Here is a 14047-nt window from a genome sequence, read left to right on the forward strand (position 1 = left end):
ATATCTGCTATAATACATTAATGTCTGGTCTAAATCTACCACTTCTTTCTACCCGGCGAACTATTAATGACATTCTTATACTTTTTAAATTACTGAACAATCTCATAGACTGCCCTCAAATGTTAAGTGTTATAAATTTTCGTGTCCCTGTTAAATCAACTCGACTCCACCATCTTTTCCACAGTGACAATCATAGCACTAACTATTTGTATCATTCACCGTTGGCGCGTTTTCACCGCACTGCCAACACGTATAAGGATATTTTCAAAACCTCACCGTCTTGCATCAAGGCAAAAATACTTGGTTATGAATGTAATTGATATGTTTGTGAAATGTTAAATGTCTGTTTGTACTGCATCATACTGACTGTTGTGTTCTTCTTTATGTGTAACATATATATGGTGTTCTATACATATACATTCCACATATATACATATATGTGAAATGTATATGTATAGCATCAATAAAAACTGCTTGTGGATGTATTATTTTAATGAAAAATGCTATTTCTAATTGTCAAGTCTCTGACAGCCCTGAACTGTGTACTTATAATCCCATGTTTCACATTACTGTAAAAGCCTTTTATGACGTTTAATAAAAAAAAAAAAAAAAAAAAAAAAAAAGTTCTGTTTAATATCAACATGGGCCAGTTGCTTCATAGAACTGAAATAATAATATAACTTTCACAGTCCTTGAAAATTAACCGTGAAATTTGATTAATTGTTCAAATTCTCTGAAACAACCCGTCCTGAAAATCACAACATTCTATTGAATTAATATTATATATTGTTTTATATTTAAAAAAACATATACTTTCTTCGGTTATCGGTCTTGACGACAATTCGGATGCATTCAAATTCGTTTGGCAATGTTGGCCGCCACTCTGTTGGAAAGCCGGCGCCGCTTACCACGGGGTGCACGGCCGCCCCCTCTGCGTCCCTTGGGTAGTGGAAATCGGAGCCCAGCGCCCGTACGGGCCTGTCTTGGAGTAGGCGGGCCGCCCCCGCCCCCGTCCGATACACGGCCAATACCGGAACCCCTCAAAAATTAATCCAATTGACACAGGGTGGTTCTGAAATGTCTCATTTTAATAATTTACGCTGATACTAATTAATTTCAATGCTATTGTAACAATATTTTCCGAGGTGACTTATTGTTTGAAGAATTGTGGCAATCTTTCTTTCGAACTCCCTCTGTCTCCAGTTAATCTTCACAGGAAGAGAATTTAAACTTGAGTCTGCAAGCTTTGCTATTGAAGGGGCTCATAGATTCTCTCGCAGGCTTATAATAATAATGGGATAATTATGTATCGCCGTTTTTAGAGAAAAATCGTCTCAAGGACTGCAAGTTGTGCCTCCATAGTATTGGGTGTACCGAGACCTACAAGCCTAGCCTACTTAAATTTTCGGTACATCACACTAAACTTGTAAAATGTTTGGAAGTATGCTGTTAATAAATATTGTTACGGTAACAGGCGTGAAAGATGGATGTTTGGATCCCAGTCCCTCCACATATTAATACTTGTTATCTATACCAATCTGTATGGTGATAAAAATGATTAAATTGTAAATTTTCCAAATATAAGAAGGAAAAGTGTTTTTGTTTTAATATTTTAACGGCCTCCGTGGTTGAGGGGTAAGGATCTCGACTAGCAATCTGGAGGTCGCAGGTTCAAATCCCCGTGCGAAAGTAAATTTTATTTGATTTTTTTAGGGGATGTTGTAGTCTCACTGGCTCCAGACGGTTGGGAGCGGTTGCTACTCTTGTGCGGTTTCACACATAAAAAAATATATATATAATAACATTATTTTTATGGGTATAAATGGACTACTGGCAAAAACCATGGCGCCTCCTTGTCGACATCATAACTTCACCGAAAATTATCAAATCTGCCAAAATAAAAAAATAATGTAGTAGTGTAATTGCCCAACCAAAAAATTACACTACTACTAAAATAATGTAGTAGTGTAATTTTTTGGTTGGGCAATTACACTACTACATTATTTATTTATTTTGGCAGATTTGATAATTTTCGGTGAAGTTATGATGTCGACAAGGCAAATCTGCCAAAATAAAAAATAATGTAGTAGTGTAATTGCCCAACCAAAAAATTACACTACTACTAAAATAATGTAGTAGTGTAATTTTTTGGTTGGGCAATTTTTTATAAATTATAAAACACATTTTTTTTAAATTGCATACCACAGTTTGAAAATACTGTGATTTCTTTATTTTTTAAAAAGAAATCCTATTAATGAAATAAAAAAATACTTTTACTACCACATTATTTTCGCAAATTGGACCATTTTTGGTGAAGTTATGATGTCGAGATGGAGGTGTCATGGTTTTCATCAGTAGTCCATTAATACCCGTAAAAAATAATGTTAACATTATTAGAAATTAGTTTTTTTCTTCTTATAGTTGAAAGGTTAATAAAAATGTGAAATAGTTTTTGTTTTTTTTTCACCATACAATCTTTATAATAATTTTTCAAATTATGCTCGATTTTCAGGGCGCGCAGGGGTACGGTATGTGAGTTCTTAAATTGAATTCCGAATGCAATATTTTCAAAACAATACGGTATGTGAGTTCTTAAATTGAATTCCGAATGCAATATTTCCAACACAGTACGGTATGTGAGTTCTGAAATTGAATTCCCAATGCATTATTTTCAACGCACGGTAGTACCTATTGTAGTACCTATAGTACTGACTCGATTACTGTAATCTTTTAATGCATTGAAGTCATTAATTGTATTAAAGGGCGTTTCACTGGAAGGACCTTTTTCTATGGGCGTACCGCTGGAGCTCCGCTATAACATTTTTTCTGAATACGTTTGTTGAAGTTACAACGGATCTCTCAGCGGCAAGACTATACTGATTACTTACTTATATGTATGGGATCAAAAATGGTCAATTCATTTCTGTTCCCCCTGTAATCTGCGGGTGGCGCACCTCCTCCCTGCGCCCACCACCCCCTGGATTCCCGATAAAGGAGATGGACTTGGGCTCTAACGGTCAGTCGGTCACGAACCGGACACTCCTTAACTTCCCCATTCGCTCTGCTGCTCTTCAAGGAAGCCACTTCCTGTTCTCCGCTTTCAATCAACTTCCCAGCACTTGTTAAATCCTTTGTTCCTACCAAATGCACACAACTTGCATCACTTTGCAATCATATGCATTTAAAATTATCTCATATTGCTATGAATAATATGATTCCTCGGAATATACCGACATTTAAAAACGCGTCGAATTCAATTATTTCAACAACGACTATTCGACTATTCTACAATGTTCAAACATTGCAAAAAAGGTACAAAACATGTATTTTTATTGAAATGCGATAAGATTTGCAAAACGATTGCTATGTTTTTAATCGAACTAACATTGAAATAAAATAATATTTAATGTGCGTGAAGATTAAAATCTTAATGCATTTTTAATAATTTTCTTGAATCTTGCAATTCTGGAAAAGCGCTGATAAACGTTTACAGCATTATATTAAAAAGACGGCAGAACGAGTCTGTCATTATCTCATCATTCATGCCCATTATTGCGTGTGATAACGATTAGTATTTGGTTTGGCCAGGGTTGTCGAATATTGAATTGTAATTGAATTCAATTATAAATTTATTCATTTTTATTTAATTAACCTCTTGTTTCAGAAGCCAACAACTCCTGTTTTAACCGGGACCCGACCGGTAGGAGATCGAAGAAGCACCGAAATGTAAGTCATGTTCTATCTATTTGAAGTTTTTATTAACCTTGTGCTTGTTGTATTATCTCATTATCAAATAATATCACAATAAAAGCTATGTGTATTTACATTGCGCATTTTATGATAGATAATTATTAGGTAATTGCAGTCGTTTTTCGGTCATCGAATCCTGAAAACAACCGATCAAATGTAATCGCACAGTGAGTGTAAAATATTTAAAAGTGCAAAATTATTTTATAAATTTTAAACATTTACAATTTTGGTGATTTTCACAACTACCATACAAGGCTCATGCCCGAATTATGGTAGTCGTACATGATTTATGTAAGAATAACAATAATAAAACATAAGGGAAAATAAAGGAGATTGTTATGGTAAAACAAAAAATTTTAAAAATTCATATTATTATAGAAACCATATTAGAAATAAAACTGATTGAAAAAAAAAAGATATTTTATAGAAAATAGAAATAAAAAAATTAAAATAAATGCACAATTATATCAAATTATTTTACATAAAACCGTTAAATCTTGGTACGTACTTACCTATAAATGTACCTATTTACGGTCACATTTGAATTTAGAAAGACGTGAAACCATTATTAAAATGCCAAATAAATATATTTAACATTAAATTGTAGTAACATATTTTTGCCGACTGGTTTTATATTTGTAAAAAATTATAATTTGTTAAATCAGTAAAAAATAAACTTATGTGTACCCCGGCCTTTAGAAAATCGTGTAAATTTCGTTGGTAGAAAGATACATGGTTATTAAGTTTAGGAGATATTTGTTATGAAATAAGAACAACCCTATATTCCATGGAGAAAAAAGATTTTTTCCGTCTTTGTTATTATGTCCTTAAATCGATATTTTGTTGTAAGACAATAGCAATAGTACCTCGTTTGTTTCCCGGGGCTGCATAGCAGATAATCAGTAATGTACCGGAACATATACATATATTACATCCCTTAAATGTTAATTAGTATATGAACTTACTACGATACACCAGCTTAAACACCACTAAATAATATAAGTTGCTTACTCGCGAGCATTTCCTTGGAACCCCTAGACCAGAATATGGCTATGTTACTTTTAATTAAGCTTTATGGGTAGCGATGTTAGCGACTTGGGGCGCCGCAGAGCCAAGGGGCGGTTAGTTCGCCGGCTCGGGAACATTTCACATCTTCCCTTTCTCAAATTTACAGAATCTTTCTTACCACGAAGTCATTTCAATCTTGAAACAAAGCTTCAAATGGTGAAATACTAAATTAACGCTTATTATTATAATTTCACTATTGCCTCCGTGGTCGAAGGCAATCCTCGCTACGAATTCAGATGTCGCGGTTTATAATCAGAACGTGCGCTATTAAATTTTATTTGATTAATTTGTGTTAGTTGTCAAGTAATTCATTCAAAATAATATGCATACTATATTCTATTATCGGCACTTTCCATAGCGAAAGATACTCCTCAGCATCAGCGCCCTGGTGATAGACTACTGTTCAGAATCGAAACGTTGTTTGAAATGGCTTTAGCCATTACTCTTTTCCCCACAACAAACCATAGATTTTTGTGAAAAATCACCTCACATCTATTTTATTACCCTCCAAAACTGTTTGTACAAGGTGGCGCAAAGCATCACCCGATGTTTTTTGGCTGTATTTTTTTTATAAATCGAAAGCTTTGGTTCTGCTTGTGGATTATGTTTATTTGAGTCTTCATTTTTTTTTTATAAATGAAAAGCTTTGGTTCTGCTTGTGGATTATGTTTATTTGAGTCTTCATTTTTTTTCGATAGCATTATTTATGGCATTTTCCATCACTTTTGTCAGAACTTCCGGCGATAAGTTCTCGCATTCGTGGCGGATATTCTCTTTGAGGGCTTCACGAGTCTGGGGCTTGTTGACATAAACCCGTGACTTCAAAAAACCTCCACAAAAAGAAGTCTGGAGCGGTCAAATCAGGTGATCTTGCCGGCCCATACCACAGACGAATTATTCCGCGTTCTTGAGGAGTATAGCGTTCCATGGTTTGTCGACGTGTATTCTGCATCTGTTAACTTACAAACACAAATGTAGGATTTGAATTGACATTTTCCGTCATTTGCAAAAAATATAGAATCTTCCGGTAGGGTCGATGTTCCCGGAGGTTGTTGGTTCAATAGGCGGCATAATACATCAATGGCGGCATAGAAAAAAAGTTAAACATTGCTTTATGACGCTTTCCATATTTTCTCTGAGCATCTTGTGTGGTTTTCTCCACTTTAGAAGGATTTTATTTTTTAATTAATGTCATGTTAATAACATTGACAGTGTTAATAACATTGCTTCTCATCTTATTTTTTTTGACAGTTAGCTTAATGTTCAAAGCTCATCATCGAAATGTCGTTTGATTTAAAAATAATTGCGTTGACGCCAGAACTCGTCGTGCGGGAGTTTTTGCTGCTTGAAACAATGAGATTTCTGCTCCACAGTTTCTCAACGAGGTAATGTATGTAAACCGATATAATAGTGTGAAACACATGACTTTGATGAGCGTCGACCTTTTCACATCTCTAATTTAGGTTTTGATTCATAAGTCATGAATCTTTCAGTCAAGTTATCCAATTACGCCTCTCGTAGACGTTCCACACACTCGTACCTAACCTACTACATGTAATTGGTTGCATGGATTGGTATATATCAAACATTCTTGTAAGATGATATCACTTTCGATACTATCTTAGCTCAACACAGCTGTGCTTAAATTGCCGCTTATCGAAGCATCGTATTTACATTAACAGGTATATTCTATTTCGTAGAAGAAATTCAATATCATTTATTTTGGAAGAATGATGAACCTTCTTGTTTCTTTCGCACATTCAAATAGTGAGTGACACAAAATGCAAATAACACGAAATAATTCTTGACTTCTGGAATGCTTTCGCTCATTTTATTTTGTATTCATCATTATTAAAGGCATCCTTCTACTCCAACAGAATTATAGACAGATGGGAAAATCAGGATTTTAACGTAACAATATACTCGATACCCCACGAAAAATTCTTAACAATTTATATTTTCAAATTGATCTCCGAAATTCCGACTATTTTTCTTCAATAACTTCTAATTCGTCGAATCTGTGGTTAAATCCAATTTTTCAATTCGAAACTTGAACCTATGTGAATTGTGTAGGTATGTAAATAATAATTAATAGACAACTGCTGACAAGCCACATATTTCTTTTAGCATGACCTTTTAATTTATATATTATATTACAAAATAAGTATTTGTATTTTCTAATACAAAAACATATATATTTAATCAAAACCAGGCCTCGTGTATCGAGATTAACCGATAGTAATGTTTTTTGTAATTTTTATTCGATATTAGAGTTGTAGGTACTGTGCGAAACTTTTCTTTGATTATAATAGATGGGTCATTCCCCCGAGCAACCCCAAATTTTGTTAACGGTAGGCAAGGTTCAATATTTGCAAAATTTTGTTCTTATAATGTTCAGAATATTACTTTTAGTGTTCTGAAATAATAGAGGCATAATAATATAAAAAAGTTCGTTTTTTGTATTTTCGTTTTTATTAACCAAAAACAAGTGTTTCCCCACAGTGACGCTATTGTACACAGAAGTGAACAAAAATTAACAGAAACATCATTATTACACGTTAAAACTAAAATACAGACGTGATTGCTCACATGAATAGAGGCTTCAGAGGGTGAACTTTAGCATGTGTGTGTCTATCGATGGAAGATCTCCAGCATCTCAGCCACCTCACACATTTTGATGTCAGCGATGTCGTATACCTCTGGGAAGACCAAATTTTTAACAGATCTCTTCATAAATTAGCTTATTACTGTCATTGTATTGTCTCCATTGTTAGATATGATTACTTCCATGAACAGCTTTATAAGCACAGTCACTTTTGGGAGGATTTGGGCCGGCAGACTGAATGTTACTGAGAGGAATATAATATACATATATATCGCTAGATGAAAAATAAACCTCGAGTACGGAGACACTAATGTTGGACTGGGGATGAAGAGACAGCTATCTGTCCAATTTCATAATCTTGGCATACTTCATTTGGCCTACAAACATTGCAGCTTAGTCTACATGCATGAATAATGTTTTCTTCATTAGTCCATGTTATCTGGTGCATCGCCTGCGTACCTTGAACGTTTTTTATCTCCAGCTTTCAAAGCATTTTCAATGATCGGGATCTCGGCATCGTAAATTGCTATCTTCTTCTTAAGGGAGGTTAAAAAGGTATTGAACTCAAGAATATACGTTCCGTGGGCAACCAGGGAGTCTGTGCGTTTTAGGCTGCCTCCAATGCCATCGGGGACTCCCTTATCATCACCAATTTCCTTGCAATTCCGTGAGCTTTTACGAACACATTCTCTATTTTAAGGGCATATTTAACTCCATCTTTAGCTCTGCTTTCTTCAATAGCATTTGGGTTCTTCCATTTCTCTCTCCCATTGCTCTTCTCATGCTAATCTCTTCTATTTCCGCAGTCGCTCCGCTTTTGCTTCTTCGGACAGTTACCTTTTTGGTTTACCCATTATGCCTTGTTTTACTACATCTAAAATACAGCAAATATGATTTTATTGCTTGGCAGAATAGATGTGTCTATTTGACAATACCAATTATGAATTACCGTAAAATAACACTAAATGTACTCAGTGTATTCATCACTTCTGTGGACACATTTACTTGGCAATAAGTTGATCAGTTTTAGTCGTTTTCGGCATCACGAAGACGTATGTTTTATGATCGCATAGATTACGAGATAATATCCTCTGTTGTTAGGTACCTACTCGCATTCTCGTATTTACATTATGCCAACCTTAATGTAATAGCTAATAGTCAGCTATTGGTAAAATCGAAAATAAATCTTCCTGAAAGCTTTTAAAAAGATTATACCCTAGTAGAAAGTTCTATCGGGGAAAGACGAACACGCATGTTAAGATTTTTATGGTGGGCCGATTTACATATTGAATCGGTTTCAATAAATTATCCTGTGAAATCGAATCCATTTTATTTGAATTGTTCACAACTACAATGTAAATTGAAGTCAGGTAATATTTGACGTGTGTGGAACGCAACCCATATTTATATCAAATTTTCAAGCTACAACTGACACGATTAACATTTTTCAGGTCGTAGGTACGTTCATATTTTTATAAAAAATTTACGCATTTTGGCAGGTACTAACATTTTATGTTCATTTGAGCGCATCTCTTTACTGAATAATTTATATCGGTAGATAGGTATAAATTTCAACACTGTTCGAAAAAATACATTGAAAACTTATTACCCAAAGATTAATATTTATATAAAAATAGTAATTGCGCCATACATCATGTTAATGAGAGAAACAAGCTTAAATGCAAAGTTTGTATCGGAATTAATGAAAACTATATACATCTAACTATATAAAACTGTAAACATCTGACGGGTATTTTTTCACACCACAGACGCTAAATCTTCAATGAATAATAATGTAGCATTCCTCCTGAAAGCTTGGCAAAATGTTCCCAACACTTTTTCCGATTCCCCCAAGCTAACAGTTATTTCAGTGCATGCGCAATTTCTCGGGTCCGTTGACTTCTGCCCAGGAATGCAGCTTATTTTTAAGATTGTTTTTATTATTTTCCTTCACCTTTACGCGGACCAATAAAACATTGAGAATTTCGTCCGGCGAAATGGGTAATGTCTGAAACAATGAACAGTTTGTTCGGTTCGCGTCTCATCCACATGGTGTTGCAGTGTGGGTGAGGCAGTCGATGCGAATATTGGGAGTCCGCCAATACATCAAATATTTTTATTGTGGCTTTTTAGAAAGTGCGTGTTCAGCTCCTCGGTGCTCTTGAAAAGTTCTCTACTCCTTCCGAGGGTCACACGAGCCAATTTTACACAATTTAATCGATATTTATTTTGTCGGAGATCTCTGATGTAATGCCTACTAGACAGGCCCGGGCGCGATAGTCATCTGACTGCGCTCCGTCACGTGTCAGCTTTTGTGCCCGACCCAAAGGACGCGAAGTGAACCATCACCGAATGGGCGAACCAAGCTACTACACAAATGATAATAGTCCAAACAACGTTCGTTACAACGGTGAAAATTGGATAAAAGTTGATTTAATATCTGAGTTCCGAAATATTCGTTTAAAATAAACAGATTCTGCAGCTTACTCTTTTTGAAAAATCTTTTCAATTCTCACTAATCGTTATTTGCATAATAAATATTTACATAAAGATGGCTCTTTTGAAAGCCATCTAATTGGTAAACGCCGCACACTGGTCCCGCCAGTTTTTTTTCTCAAAATACACAAATTTTCTTGATATTGTACTGAATATGCTTAGTTACGGATCCGCTCTCATGGTTCTAAAACTTTTATTATTTTATTTAGTTAATCATTCATTTGCAGAAATTGATTGTCTATATTACCGTTCGACTTTATTTAAAAAAAACTTACGTTTTCCAATAACTCAAAATATTCTTCCTCCGAGGAACTCAGACCACATAAATTATTTACATGATATAAAAATAAATTTATCAAAACAAGCATTCATTTATCATTTTTTATCAAAAAAAAGTTTTTTTTTTCAATACACATATTTTTAATAGACATGAATGGGAAACTTCTGAAAAAAAAATAGTGTTGAATTGATTTTTTTTTCTTTGTAAAAAAATGTTAAAATTGATTTTCTGAAACCAACGTGTCATTTTATTAGGAGCGAAATGGTGTAATTTTTTAAAACTTGCTAATATTTTTATCCACCCGGCCAAATTACACTACAGGAAAGGGCGCTCGTCCTCCCGCCACAATTTTCTCTCTTGTGACTGATGGAAATAAACCTATAATTTTTTATCGAATGAATTTTCACAAACACGAATTACTTTATAACAAGTATTATTATTATTATATAGATATAATTTTTAAAATGGGTACCTGTCTAATTTATTAAAATTAAATTCAGCTCTTAATTTTTTTTAAACGTTTTATTTATTTTTTGTACAATTAAAAAATGTTATAAATTACTATACAGGTATATTCGACCGGTCAGTGGCTGAGTTGCCATCGCGTTTGGGTCCCACCCAAGCGTTGTGCGTTAAATTCCACTGGCTGGCTCAATCCTCCATCACGACACAAGCAACATATTCCGCTTACTCTGGTAGAAGTGGAGATCTTCAAATATTGTCAGGTTATTCGTAGCCCGGGAATGTTGTCTTTCTTTAATAAAAAAATCCCAAAACGTTATTTTTTGTTGTTGAAATTCCTTCTTACAAAAGTTATAGCTTTATTTCCGCCGCCCCATACTAGAGGGACCACTGTGCGCCGTTGAGATTTGCGTCAGGATTCTAAATATAATATTATGTTTTATGCATTATTAAGCCGGTGACCTAACGGGCCTAGAGAAGTCTCATTGCTGGAACCGGTTAAGGCAATAATATCACATGATATCATAAATGCTTCCTTGATTCCAACTTACGATTTATATTTCAGGTTATTTTATGACCATCTTGCCGAGGTGAGGGGAAATACTTAGCATTCCAACACTTCCAGTTTGTATCGTTATTTAAAACTTACCTATCTTTTATTTAACCACGCTTTCACTCGGTAATTAGGTTGTTTTAAATTTCAATTAAAATTCAGGGCATCCACCGTAATCACCTGCATCTTCCCCCGCTTTGTGGAGATATCGAATTGCTCTAAGGGAAGGTACTTTTACCATTTCCAAGATAAAGGATCGTGTCCAATTATCTTTTCAGTGCAGCTATTAGCACTGGAGTTTTATTAATCCCCTTGCACTAATATTTACTTTAAGAAAAATAACCTGGTACTATTTTTCACGAGACTCGAAAATTCAAAGCGACACTCTGGAGGCATTGAAAGTTCTTCAGAAATATTTATAAATAGGTTATAGAGTTTAAATTCTTATTTTCATAGCTAACCCGTATTACCTAAATTAGATAGGTAGTGTAAGTTTTTTAAATTAAAAATTGATCAACTGGCAGTTTTTTTACTATATTAATAGGTCCGAACCTTTTTGCTTGAACCTTGCGAAATGCTTGCGTATTTTCAGTTTATCTTGCTTTCTAAATCGCTGATGATGCTGTCTCGGGTTTCTCTGGGTGTGTTCCGTTGAGGTCGACAGGTCACAGGTGTAGTTGTATATCACGGCTCTTTCATCTTCTTCGTTTATCTTCCGGCTAATTATTATAAAAACTCTCCTGTATGGAATTTTAATTAAAATTAAAGATGCAGAAGGTAGTCCACGAATATTTTTTGCATCTCTGAATGAATTACACGTTAATCACTTTTAACTTTAATCAGAGTTTTTCTACCTGTGCTTTACAATTTTATTGCATTTGTTCGGCCTTAGTATACACCTAGTACCTAGTTGTAGCTCTTGATAGAAACGATGTAGCGATCTGTAAATAATTTCTAATAATCAAACAAAATTCCGTAAATGACAAACATCCCAGCCATGCAAAACCAATCATTAAATTTGCCATCGGCTTTAAAATTGTCCGTGCAAATACAGAAGTGCCACACAATCTGCACGAGAGTGTATAACGCAGGTACGTTATCGAGCGCAGGTAAATATTGAATTATTGATATTATTTGCATTCAACGTGCGCATCGGCAAATGACCGCCTTAAAATTATCTTCTGCCGTTTCCGGAGTGCGCAGGTGCCAAAGACCTTATCAAATAATCAATTACCTCCCCGCTGGTCCGGCCGCTGTCATGCCCAACACCCTCTCCCCGTCATGTGACGCGCCGCTCAGAATATTTACAGATTACAAATCGGTATGGGGCGTTTGAAGAACACATTACCTATATACTTTGAAGAGAGTGAGTCCGACGGTACCTCTCTACTATTTTGGAGTATTGAAGGTGTTTGTATTGTATATATGTAATGTAATAATTTGTTGTCGCTTTTACATTTTGCAACTTGCAACCGATGATTATGTATATTTTATTTGGTTAATAAAGAGCTTGCATCATCCCGCTTTTCCAATTTTATTGACAGAAATACTGATAAATTACCGAACATTTTCAGTTGATGTAGAATACAGTTGGAAGTTCGTTATTATTCGGTTGCCGTGTCGTGTCGTTTTCACACATATTATTCAAATTAGCGCCGACTTTTTAAAATGCGTGAAGTTGATATATCGGTAGGCCAAATACCGGACGTTTTGGCACCGGCTTTCCAATAACATCTTAAATAATAATGTATCTTTCTAAGGTTTTTGAATTCCTCTAATGAAATTTATTAATTATCGTTCATTTTTTTATGTGTAGACATCACAAGGGCATCACGAATCTAGTGGATCTATTGGTTGTTGTGGGTATTACTATTTGCGGTGGGGGTGAGTCGTGTGCTATAGAATTAATCGGGTCTAGTCACTGAAGATATTAAAGAACCACATAGTTCACTCTAACGTATTGGTTGCAATTCAATTTGCAAATTATTTAGTAAATTGCAAAAATTTAATACAAAAACAATATTCTTAAGATAACTACAAAATAATATACATTACATCTTATTTTACACATCACTTTACACCAAAACTGTCAGATGCAGTCTCTTATGATGGGTTGTTTTATAGAATTTGAACAATTTATCAAATTTCAACTTTCATTTTCGGGTTCTGTGAAAGTCCTATTGAAGTTCTGTTATTATATCATTATAGGCCAGTTACTTAGAACTTTAAAATTGACTTTGAAATTTTAAGACAACTCAAATTCTCTGAAAAAACCCGTAATTAGAACTGGTTTTTTCACAGAATTCGAACAATTCATCAAACTTCAAAGTTACTTTTCATGTTCTGTTATTATATCCTTATTGGCCAGTTGTTTCACACAACTGAAATAATAACAAAGGTTGAATAGAACCTTTACAAAATTTGAAAATTAACTTTGAAATTTGATGAATTGTTCAAATTCCGTCAAACAACCTATGTTTATAAAATATCACCAAGATTTGATGAGTTCTCAAAACTTATTAAAAGTCAAGGTTCATATTTATAAATTTAAATGTTGTTAGTTGTTACCAGTTTAAATGCAAAGTTTTTAATAATATACGTTATCATTTGAAGGTTCTTTGCATAATATTAGTTTATTTACCTTTTCTTTGGTCGCAATACCAAAACCATAAAATCTCTTTAATATTGAAATACATACATCTCTTTTTTGATGTCGAAAGATCGAAACTCAATATTGTTAATTGTTTTAGAGGTTTCCGAGTAAATAACAATATTATTCTACTTGTGGCAGTGTCAATAAAATCGAGACGGAGGCGCACGAGAGCTCCAAACG

The 14047-nt window shown here is 34.4% G+C and overlaps 1 protein-coding gene across 2 annotated transcripts in view; it reads left to right on the top strand.

The window, feature by feature from the left end:
- Positions 1-14047, top strand: part of HnRNP-K (Heterogeneous nuclear ribonucleoprotein K) — a 129328-nt gene that overhangs the window by 25054 nt on the left and 90227 nt on the right. The window contains exon 2 of one of the 2 annotated variants that reach the window (XM_089638781.1): positions 3665-3726. The gene's annotated coding sequence lies outside the window, so the exon portion shown is untranslated. The remainder of the gene's footprint in view (positions 1-3664; positions 3727-14047) is intronic. The other variant, XM_089638782.1, reaches the window with a different exon arrangement.

This window comes from Hesperophylax consimilis, chromosome 13, assembly GCF_061612785.1.
Source record: "Hesperophylax consimilis isolate HC1 chromosome 13, BYU_Hcon_1.0, whole genome shotgun sequence".
NCBI classification, from domain to species: Eukaryota; Metazoa; Arthropoda; class Insecta; order Trichoptera; family Limnephilidae; genus Hesperophylax; species Hesperophylax consimilis.